Source organism: Felis catus, chromosome X (assembly GCF_018350175.1).
Source record: "Felis catus isolate Fca126 chromosome X, F.catus_Fca126_mat1.0, whole genome shotgun sequence".
Lineage (NCBI taxonomy): Eukaryota > Metazoa > Chordata > Mammalia > Carnivora > Felidae > Felis > Felis catus.
Window position 1 is genome coordinate 12647116 of NC_058386.1, and position 10425 is coordinate 12657540.

Sequence of the window (10425 nt, forward strand, 5' to 3'; positions counted from 1 at the left end):
TCTCTCCCTCTCTCTCTGCCCCTCCCCTGCTTGCTCTCTCTCTCTCTCTCTCTCTCCAAATGAATAAATAAACTTAAATTTAAAAAAAAAAAAGAAATGTTAAATGGAATTTAGACAAACTTATGGAACTAAAAATAATTTGGTTTCTATCAACCTACCTTCTCCAATATTCTCCAACAGCTACATCTGTTGGAACCTGTTTCATTGCATGAAGTGGGAACATTGGCTTTTAGCAATGATCTGAGAAGAAAGGAATTAATGAAGAAAGCAGTCAGAGCAACCATTGAAAAGGAAATAAAAGATAAACAGTGGTAGCAGAGCAACTATGCAGGGTGTCTGAGGACACATGCTTTTATAATATGCAGTGAAGGGACTCACGTGAGCATCCAGCTATGCAAGTCATTGTGTGTCGTTAAGTCTGTTCCTTGATAAAATGATGCCACAGTAAGGCTTATGGGGAAAAAAAAAGTCCCTAAAAGGGAAAGGGCAGGATCTAGCTCGTGTAGAAGCAGAAATCTTCAGGAGAAAAAGAATAGGATGTGGCTTAGGTGGCAAGACTCAGCCCACCAATCTTGTCTCTGTCCAGTTAATGAGATATATACAACCGGCAATTTTATGACTTCCACTACATACTTTTGGTGGGATGTTATCCAAATAAGGATAATTCCTATTCCTGGGAAATATTATATTATGTGCCTGACTGGCCATTTTTAGTTAGCACAAAGAATAGATCACCCACTAGGAAAACTGAATTACTTTCAGAAGATACTCAGCACTCTTTATTGAACACTTGTACTCAGAAGCTTTTCTGTTTCTGAACTTTAAAGACACACACTATGATACATGTCAGTGTAGCTGTGCTAGAACCAAAGCAAGCTAATTATGCCTACCCCCAACACATGCCAGTTGCTACCTTTGGTGTAGCTTTGCAAACAAAGTTTTTGACTGACTGCATTTTGATACCCAGTCTGTTTGCCCAAAGAGGAGCTACTAATCTAGCCTCGAGTTTGTTTCTCTATTTTATATCCTATTTTTATTTTTTAAATTATTTTTTCATGTTTTTATTTATTTTTGAGAGAGAGAGAGAGAGAGAGAGAGAGAGCGCGTGAGCCAGAGAGGGGCAGAGAGAGAGGGAGACACAGAATCTGAAGCAGGCTCCAGGCTCTGAGCTGTCAGCACAGAGCCTGATGCGGGGCTCCAACCCACAGACCGTGAGATCATGGCCTGACCCGAAGTTGGACGCTTAACCAACTGAGCCACCCAGGTGCCCCTTATATCCTGTTTTTAAACATTTCAGTGTGGGTCTAGTCATGAACGAGGACTATGATTGGCCCACCCACAATTTCCCTGATTCAGTTTATTTATTTATTATACACCTAATATATGCTAGGCACTGTTCTGCACGCTTTACAAATATTAGCTCATTTAATCCTTATAAGGACATTCAGGAGGGGTGTCTCTTTATTTCCATTTTACAAATGGGGAAACTAAAGCACAGAGAGGTTAAGGAACTTGCTCAAGATCACACCACTAGTAAGTTATAAAGGCAGGATTTGAACTGAGGAAGTCTAGTTCTAGAATCCAAGCCTAAACTCTGTGTCCATTCCCCCTTTCTCGTCTCTTCATTCCTTTACTCTCTTTTTCAATACCACACTTGACTGAGCCAGTCTGCCTTTTGTAATGCTGTTGTTAGTTTACTGTTTTAGTCAGAACAGCTTCATCGGCATGTTGGCTCTTGGCTTCTGGTTGGACTGGAGGGTGGAGGTAAGACGGTGAGATTGTGGTGGAAAAACTGCACATTAAACGTGAAGTTCTAGAAGAGCCACAGTCATCATGTGGTCATTGCAGCGGGCTTTCCTTCCCAGATTTCTCTTCATGTGAAGTCAGACACCCGGATCCAAATCCTTGTGCCACCACTTACCAACTCTGTGACCTTATCTCTGTGTTGCTTATCTCTTTATTTCACAGACTCCTTTTCTGCAAAATGGAAATTAATTTTAGTGCTTACATCACAGGGTTGTCTTCAGGATTGAAGTGGGCAATACACATAAACTACTTAGAATACACCTGGTACATAATAATTGCTCAGTAAACATTAGCTAGGATTGTGATTATTGTGATGGCTATATCAATTTTAGGCATGCTCTGTCATGTAAGACCCAAGCATCAGAGAATAGGTGTGTTTAGTTTTTCATTTTCAGCTGATACTACTCTCAGGCCAAATTTTCTAGAAAAATTTGGTATCTGGTGGTGGATTTTTTTCTTTTCTTTCTTTTTTCTTTTCATTTTCTTTTGAGAGAGAGAGAGAGAGACAGAGAACATGCAAGCAGCAAGGGTGGGGGGCAGAAGGAGAGAGATCAGCATGGAGTCTGGCATGGGGCTCAATCATGACCTGGGATCATGACCTGAACTGAAATCAAGAGTCAGACACTCAACTGACTGAGCCACCCATGATCCCCTGGTGGCTTATTGATAAGGAAAATGGAAGGCATATAATCTTAGGAGAAAGAATACACTGCCTCTATATTTGAATTTTGAAAGGTCTCTCTCTAACATGTTGACGTAGGGAATATTTGAAATTGGCATTGGAAAATGAGTCTCACAAGTGCCTGGCACACAGTAGGTACTTAACAAACGTTACCTTCTACTTATGTGATAAAACCCAAACCCCCTGCTTGTCACTTTTATTTTGCAGATCCCCAAACCTTGGTTCCAGTCCAGCCACAGTCACGGCATTCTTGTTCTCACCCTCTGCCTTTGCTCGCCTTATTATTCCTGTATGGGAGGCCCTCAACTCTTCTTTCCATGCTTCCAAGTCCTACACATTCTCCAAGGGCCAGGTCAAGTATGGCCTCCTCCATGAAGCATTTCTGAGCCACACAAACCTGCTTGGGGGGTGAAGGTGAATTGAGAGAAGGTACTATGTGAGCAGAAACCGAATGTATAACCTTCCAGAGCCCCCAGGGTCAGTTGTCCTTTCAGGAAGAACAGATGACAAGACATCAACAGTGAACACAGAGGAACTTAAGGCAGGGTTACTGGAAGGTAGATTGTGGCCTCCCTCTGAAGATACTTAGCTGTAGTTTTTCACAGTGTCCTTCAGGCTTTGGATTTGGTGCCAGGAAAGAGAGGGGAATGAGCTTGGAATTAGTCTGGGATTCAGTTACTACAAAATTTGATGACAGAGTCACAGGATGGGAGTGAATTTACCTGACACCATCTAGAATAAGTTGATTGCCAAGACTCAGATTGGAAGTCCAGAGTCATAAATCAAAGTAGATTCTCCAGAGACTAGTCTTGCTCATGAGAATTTTGAAGACCGGAACTGAAATTCCATGCCTACTGCTAATGAAGTACTTTTTTAGATATAAAATTTGTTGGGAAAAATTATCTAAAACTTGAACATAAGGTAAAAGGAAGACTGCATGTCCTTCAAGTGACACAGGGGAGCTTTTTCTAAGAGGCTCATCCCAGGATTACTTAATTCTGGGTGGCTCAGAATTATTTGATTTACTATTTGTTCTTGATTAGGGCCCAGCCTCTGAGAGGTTGTGTGATCAGTTGAATCTTTTTTTAATTTGGTTGAGATGTAAATAATTTCTGTCCAGTAAAATAGATAATCCCAAAGATTACGTTTTTGTTGGTCTGTAGGACATTACTTTTATATCTAATTTAGTAATCTTAATCCAAGATTCTCCTTTGAACCAGCTTTACTACCTTGCTGTTCTCTAAATCATGAGATAAATAAGTCTGGGATTCATGCTCACTTTCTATTTGCATGAGAGTTGTGTTTTCAACGTTTAAAATCTTATGCTTTGATAAACCCTGATATGGAAGTCAGAATCTTTATGGAGAAATGTTAAGGGCCTTTGAGAAAGAATTTTAAAAATAAAACTCAGTGTGAAAGTCTTTCTTCTTCCAGCAAATGTGGAAGAATCAGAGGTAAGTAGCTGGAACATTTAGCTGCTAATGACAGACAGTGAGTCCACACAGCGCATTTCAGAATGATGCGAATGTGGTAATCAGAAAGATGTACTAGGAATAAACTAATGCATAACAAAGATCTCAACTTAGTAATTCACCTGCCAGCTATTTTTTTTCTCCTTAGTTTGGGTTCATTTAACTTTAAAGTCTGTGTCAGTTTTGAATTTAAAATAAACTGTTACTTGACAATTCTTCTAACCTAACAGAGACCCAGAAAAATGGATTAAAATTAAAATGTTATAGCTCTTTTGTTCTATTTCCAGTGGAACTTGTAATTTTTAACAATCTTCTTGATTCCTTTTATTGTTGGCTGTGTAGCCATGGGCATCTGTAAAGGTCGAAAACTTGAGATAGTACTTTGACTCTGAAAGATTTGACAGTTGTGGGTTTTATTTTCCAGACAAACCTTTGGAAGAGACACTGGTATTCCCCATAAGGGGTATGTGTTGGGGTTTGGGGTCTGGGGACAGTATAATGTGGTGATGGAAAGTTCAAGCTCACTTTCAAGTTCAGCTCTACTATTGCCAATTCCAATGATATAACCTCTCTAAGTTGCAGGTTCCTCACCTATAAAATGGGGATAATAAGAGGGCTTATCAGACAGAGTCCTGTGAGGCACTTGGCACAGCAGTTGGCAAATAGGAAGCATTCAGTAAGTGGCTGCTATTATTATTTTGTGGGTGGGGACATGTAAATGTGCAAGTCTTTCCCATTCATATATGGCTCACCTTTTGGGTATCTCTTCAGCCATTTCCCTCTTTTCTTTTTTTAAAGGAAATACTTATTTTTACTTGCAGTTACTTTATTTTTTTAAGTTTATTTATTTATTGAGAGAGAGAGCACAAGCAGGGGAAGGGCAGAGAGAGAGGGAGAGAGTGAGAATCCCAAGAAGGCTCTGTGTGATCAGTGCAGAGCCCGATGCGGGGCTCAGACTCACAAACCGAGAGATCATGACCTGAGCCAAAATCAAGAGTAAGATGCCTAACTGACTGAGCCACCCAGGTGTCCCAGTTTCCCTCTTTTCTTCCCCTTCCCCAGTAGAGCCATAGTGAGACCTTAGGATTTTAATATTTATTTGTGTGTATCCAATGAAGTTTTTCCCATTTTATTTGAAAACAAAACAAAACAAGGAAAATTAGAAAAGTGAGACATTTCATATTTCTGAAGGAGAGAGTTGGTTAAATTACATTATTTTCTGGGAGTACGTTTGTATTTTTTCCCTCGTGGACAGCAGTGCTCCCCCACCTCCCTTCATGGGATTGTTTGATGTTGCCTGGACCTTCAAGTCCAGTCACGGGGGGGCCACTGCTCTGCCTTCATTCCTGTAGCAGCAGTCTGGGTGCAACTTAGTGCTGGAAGGTTGCATGAAAGAGGAAAGTCACGATTTGTGCTGTGTTCCCACCCCTGGTTTCAAGTATGACAGCCTAATTATAAGGCTTCCTACGCAAGGTACGTAGGCAACCAAGATCCTCCACCTGACTTCCTGTTTTTGTCCTGTAATACAGTTCTTTCCTGGTGAATTCACAGAATGTGTTTATATAAGACTAATCTTTCAAGGGTCTTGGGGTGATTTCACCTCCAATTTCCTAGAATTATCTAAGATAATCTACTTATAATGACAGCTCTAGGGGCCATGGGTGGCATATAGAGAAGGGATTCTAAAGGCCCTGGAGAAATGTTGTTGCTTAGTGTAAATACTAATTATGCTAAGATGAACAACTGGTTGAGAGCATCCAAGGTTGACAAAAGTTCACATGAGAAGTCCTACCCGGTGGGAGCAAAAAGGTTCGTTAACTACAAGCCCAATATGAACCACAGTGTGATTCAGCTGGGGATGCCTGAAGATGGAAAAGACTGGGCTAAGGTTTTATGTTTTCTCTAGTTGAAACTTAGTGGTAATCTACTTGGGCTGTTGTATAGAATTTCCTGGCATCAAAATATAGGAAATTAAGGTGAAATGATCTTTAAGATCCCTTACAATGATTAAGTTTGGATGCCGCTATGTTTTCTTCTTTTTCTCAATATTCTTTTTTTTTAATGTATAATTTACCTCTAATGAAACGTACATATATTAAGTGTAGTGTTTGATGAGTTTTGACAAAGATATATCCCATGTACCTTCTTTCCCATTCAAGATATGGAACATTTCCATCACCCCATAAAGTTCGTTGTAATCCTTTACAATCAATGTCCCCTCTGCATAGGTAGTCACTGTTTCAATTTCTATTAACACAGATCGTAGATCTTCATATAAATGGACCCCTGTAATATATACTTACTTATATATGGCTTCTTTCACTTAACATAATGTTTTTGAGGTTTCATCCATGTTGTTGTCATCTGTATCAGTGGTTCATCCCATTTTGTTGCTGACACAAATTGCTCCTTCATTCTCTTATTGTTGGATGTTTGAGTTTTGGCTATTATGAATACAGCAGAATAAATATCCTTGTACAAATGTTCAGCGAACATATGGTTTTGTTCCTCTTGAGTAAATACCTAGGAGTGGAATTGCTTGGTCATAGGGTAGGTGGATTTTGACTTCATAAGAAGCTGCCAAAAGTTTTCCAAAGTAACTGTACCATTTTACACTCCTACCAGTCATACACGAGAGTTCTGTGTGCTCCACATCCTGGCCACTCTGTTTTCCTTTTCATCATATGCATTCGTTTTCCTTGAGTGTGTTCCTAAGCAAGCCAAAGAGATGATCACTGTTATTAGCAAAGGTTCCCTTGAAAAGCTACCCTAAGCTAATAGGATTACCAGAAAACAGAATGCATTGATCACATTAGAGGTGACTTTTGATTAAGGATTAGTCATAAATCATCTTAAAGTAACTTAAAACTATAGTGTGATTTACAAATAACTATGTAGGGGAAACTGCACATGGTAGTTTATCATTTCCTCATAGCTCCTTAGAATGGCCAGAAAGCGCTAGGTCCTGGTGTTTTTACATTAAAAAGTTCAGCAGTTTATCCTGGCAATGGGTAGGCAGTCAGGAGGAAAGTAGTAATTCGCTCATCCATCAAACGTTGAAGTACTTTTGGAAAGAGAATCCCTGGAAAACTGGCAGTTTGTGTTTGGGGCTCTAGGAATAAAAAAAGCAGGGTTAGATGGACAAAAGAAGTGAAGGGGATTAAGAGGTACAACCTTCCAGTTATAAAACAAAGAAGACACAGGGATTTAATGTATATCATAGAGAATATAATGAATACTACTGTAACAATTTTGTAAAGCAACAGATTGTGACAACAGATTTATTGTGGTGACCACTTATTTCATAATGTATATGAATGTCTAAGCACTATGTTGTACACTCAAAACAAATACAATATTGTATGTCAATTATTCTTCAGTAAAAAAGAAGGGTTGGACAAAATATCATGGATTTAGTATGTTTGGAAAATGTTGCATAGGGTGGCTCTCTTATATTCTGAGTGGAGAGGCATTATGCATAGCAGATTAATAATTTGCTGTCATTTATTAAATGCTTAGTATACACCAAGCACTGAACTAAGTATTTTAACATACTGATTCATTTAATCCTTGCAACAAGCTTACACAAAATAGGCAACGTTAATTTCCCAATATTATGGAAGAAGAAAGTGATGTTCATAGATATTAAATAACTTACCCAAAGACAGAACTATTTTTCGATAGTGCTACAATTTGAACCCAATGGTGCCATGCCTCACGTATACTTTGGTAAGAAAGTTGAACTGGATGGTTACATGGAAAAATGTGTGTGTGTGTGTGTGTGTGTGTGTGTGTGTGTGTGTGTGTGTGTGTGTGTGTTATAGGATGACAGGGCCTTCCAAACATAAAAACAAATTTCAGGGGCGCCTGGGTGGCTCAGTCGGTTGGTTGTACGTCTTCAGCTCAGGTCATGATCTCACGGTTTGTGAGTTCAAGCCCCGCGTCAGGCTCTGTGCTGACAGCTCAGAGCCTGGAGCCTGCTTCAGATTCTGTATCTACCTCTCTCTGCCCCTCCCTCTCTCACACTCTGTCTCTCACTCTCAAAAATAAATAAACATTAAAAAAATAAATTTCATTAGGATAAAATTCTGTGGGAGAAGTGGAATGGAAATACGAGATTGAGGAGGGAAAGAAATACTGTAAACTTTCTATATTAACATGAATGATGATAGGTGTCTAATGGTATTTAGATTCTGTTGGATACTTTTAAATGTTCTTATTTATAATGCATTGGTAATTCTAACCTTCATAAATACTTAAATTTATGATGAAAAATTTGAGATGTCAACTTAAAAACAAGTCAGGAGGTTAGTTGGGTTTTTAAACTTCTTTTAAGTGACATGGCAGTTAAATTTTGAATACTATGACTTGTGAAGAGAAGGGCGTCCTGACTACTTAGTCACTTTTTAATCCTTGCACTTTTCACAGTGCCCAGAATATATGAAGTCCAAGTCCTCAATCTGTGTTTGGGGAATGAAGATTCAAGGAAAACAATGCCTTGGGAGAGGCTTGGGGGTGCAAAAAAGATGTCACATATCATTGGTACCATACACAGAACTTTCTCACCTTCCAGCCTTCCAGCCTCTACTCTCAGAAAATAGTATTCTAGGGGCACCTGGGTGGTTCAGTGGGTTAAGCATCTAACTCTTGATTTTGGCTCAGGTCATGATCTCAAGGTTTGTGAGTTCAAGCCCCGTGTCCTCCTTGGGATTCTCTCTCTCGTTTCTCTCTCTGTCCCTCTCTCTGTCTCTGTCCTTCTTTCTCAAAATAAATTAATAAACTTAAAAAAAAGGAAATAGCATTCTAAAAGGGTTACCTGATGCTGACAAACTGAAATAATTTTAATGACAGTAATGTTATGATCGTGGTATTTTACAGCCGAGAAACCCCTCTGTAGACATCAGTTCATTATAATCCTGGATGGGAAGTGTGGCATTTCCTTAATTTTCTTTTCTTTTTAAAATTGAGATATAATTGCCATATAACATTATGTTAGTTTCAGGTGTGTAACATAATGATTTGGTATTTGTACATATTGTAAAATGATCACCGTAATAAGTTTAGTTAATATCCATCACTACACAGTTACAATTTTTTTCTTGTGATGAGCATTTTTAAGATGTATTCTTTTAGCAACTTTCAAATGTGCAATACAGTATTGTTAACTATAGTCAATCATGTACGTTACATCATGGACAGATTTATATTATAATTGCAAGTTTGTAACTTTTTGACTCCCTTTGCCCATTTTGCCCACTCCATATCCCCTAACTATAGCAACCATCCATGTGTTCTCTGTGTCTATGAACTTGTTTTTTTTTTTTAATTCCACATGTAAATGAGATCATATGGTATTTGTCTTTCTCTGACTTATTTCACTTAGTATAATGCCCTTAAGGGCCATCCATGTTGTTGTAAATGGCAAGATTTCATTCTTTTTAATGGCTACATAATATTGCATCATATCACATCTTCTTTATCCATTTATCCGCCAATGGACACTGTTAAAAAGAAAACCACAGGCCCAAAATGGTATCACTTAGGCTGAGTCCCCAAACCAGGGTTTAATACCTAATCTAATTATAGTTTCAACCTCCCCCCAGCATGTAGTCATAACTGGTCAGTTAGGAATTTTCTGATGAGAGCCAATGACTTTTCCACATGGGCCCTCTCTATCCGCCAAAAGAAGATAAGGTAATCTGTATGATAAGACCCCCTTTTATTGCCCCTAAGGGAAAGCAACCTTGCCTGGAACAATCCTTTTCTTTTACTAATAACTTTCTTATTAGTGTGCCCACCCTCTTTTTAATTAAAAAAAAAAACAAAAAAAAAAAACACTTTACTTTTGTACAACTGACCAGAGCTTCCCTCTGCTTTGCTAGATTGGATGCTGTCTATTTATGAGTCACTTAATAAAGCCACTTAGATCTTCAAATTTACTCCATTGAATTTTTTTTTTCTAAAAAAAAATTTAATGTGTATTTTTGAGAGACAGAGACAGAGTGCAAGCGTGGAGGGGCAGAGGGAGGGAGACACAGAATCCGAAGCAGGCTCCGGGCTCTGAGCTGTCAGCACAGAACCCGACACGGGGACAACTCATAAACTGCGAGATCATGACCTGAGCCCGAGTTGAATGCTTAACCGACTGAGCCACCCAGGCGCCCCTATTGAATTTGTTTTTTAACCACACTTAGGTTGCTTCTATGTTTTACCTATTGTAAATAACGCTGCAATTAACTTGGAAGTGCAGATATCTTTTTGAGTTCGTGTTTTGTTTTTTTTTTTAACTCCAGATAAATATCTGGAAGTAGAGTTGCTGGATCATATAGTAGTTCTATTTACATTTCCTTTCTTTTGGTTCCTATTGGGTGTAGACTTTCATCAAGTTGATATCTCTGCCTCAAATAAGCAGTGTAGTGCTGGAATGCTACAGTGCCTTGTGTATAACTGACAGTTTGGTGAAGG